Genomic DNA, 1770 nt, shown 5'->3' on the forward strand with positions numbered 1-1770 from the left:
CATGAGTTCTCATTCTGCTCATAGACTCTGAGATGGTCATTTTTAATTGTCAATGTGATGCAACTTAGTATTATGTAGGAAGAGAGTCTCAATGAAGGATTGTCTACATCAGGTTGTCTGTGGGCATGTCCATGGGAGATTATCTTAATTAGGTTAATTTATGTAGGAAGACTTATCTCTCCATGGGTGCCACCATTTCCTAGGTAGGAAGTCCTGAACAATATGAGTGGAGTACCCAAGCTGAGGAGAAGCATGCATCCCTGCATACATTCATTTATTTCTGCTCTTGACTGTGGAAGTAATGTAACAAGCTGTCTCAAGATCTTGCTGCTCTGTCAGAGCAATTAATGGACTGTAATCTGGAATTATAAACTAAATAAATTCCTTTACCTATTGCTTTTTGTCAGTATTTTACCACAGCAACAGAAACCAAACTTTCCAGACCCACCAGCTATTAACTAGTATCAGAGTAAGAAATTCTGAAGAAGCCAATACCTTCCTTCAATTTTGTAGAAGTCCTTTCTGTTCTTCTCTTACCTCAGACACAGTGCATGAATGGGTGACTTTGTATTCATGTCACACATGTGAAGGCTTGTCCAAGACCAGAGGGTCCCATATGCCAGTCATTAAAAGTATCATATTCATGTTAAAGGCACATGAGCCAACCAGAGTGTTGTGGAAGGGGGAATTTGTATTCCAGCTCAACCCTTCCCTTCTTTCCTCTTTGAGAAAAACACCACTTATTAACAAAATGGTTCCTGAGACACTTCCTAAGAAGTGGTCTACAGGACTGAAGAGGGATAACATTGCTCAGTTTGTTGGCTTATCCCAAAGATGTTCCATTCTGAGAAATCACAAAGAACTAAGTCCTCTTCTCTCAAAGAAAGGTGGGGACTCGCTACCCTCAGGACCCAGCAGCAGCACTCAGAGCCTTAGGGGCTTAATGAGGGTCATATGAGCCAGAGCTGGGACTGTGCGATGTAGGCAGTGGTCAAAAGAACTTGAGTATGGGGAAGAAGGGGAGGAAATGCAAAGTGGCTTCTTTATGGGCCGACAGTAACTTGATCTTGACATCCAGGGAAGTTCTGCACCATTACAAGATATGTGATTATCTTCCTAACAGGAGAGTTTTCTTTAAGTCATGGACTGAGCTAGTACACTGTAATAAAACCATGCTGCTTTAATTGCAGTTATTATCACACATTAAGTGTGCATTTGGAGGATTTTCATATAAATATGTATCTCACATTGACCATCCATTCTTTGCTTCTCATGACCCTCCTTTCCTCTTGCTCTCTGCCCACTTCTCAGTCCCTAATGGCTCCTTCTTTATTTTCCAGACAAAATTTCTGAGTTCTTATTTCTTGGAGAAGATTGGTCCTCATTCAGATGGAATGTGTAGCTCTTTTATTGGGGAAAACTAAAGAAGAAGAAAAAAAGTGTCAGCTGAGTTAGTTTGCAGAGCTGCACCTGCTCTGTAGATCATATTTTGAGTGACACTGGACTAGGAAAACACTTTAGTTGAAATTAAGCATAGAGAATTGGCATTCTGAAACAGTTAAGTCTAGACTAAGGGCCTACATCTGCTACTTTACTTAGTGAACGCTTCTGGGAAAATTGCTTCCTTTTTTCACATTGTTTCATCAGCAGAGATAATCATAGTGACATCTAATCAAGTTGTGAAGATTTGAAGATTTTATGGTATTTCAATGCTATGTCTTAGCAAGTAGCAAATGCCCCAAATAATGTTAGTTGACAAGATTATGTTTT

Source organism: Peromyscus californicus, unplaced genomic scaffold, assembly GCF_007827085.1.
Source record: "Peromyscus californicus insignis strain IS unplaced genomic scaffold, ASM782708v3 Scaffold_8__1_contigs__length_139910024, whole genome shotgun sequence".
Taxonomy (NCBI): Eukaryota; Metazoa; Chordata; class Mammalia; order Rodentia; family Cricetidae; genus Peromyscus; species Peromyscus californicus.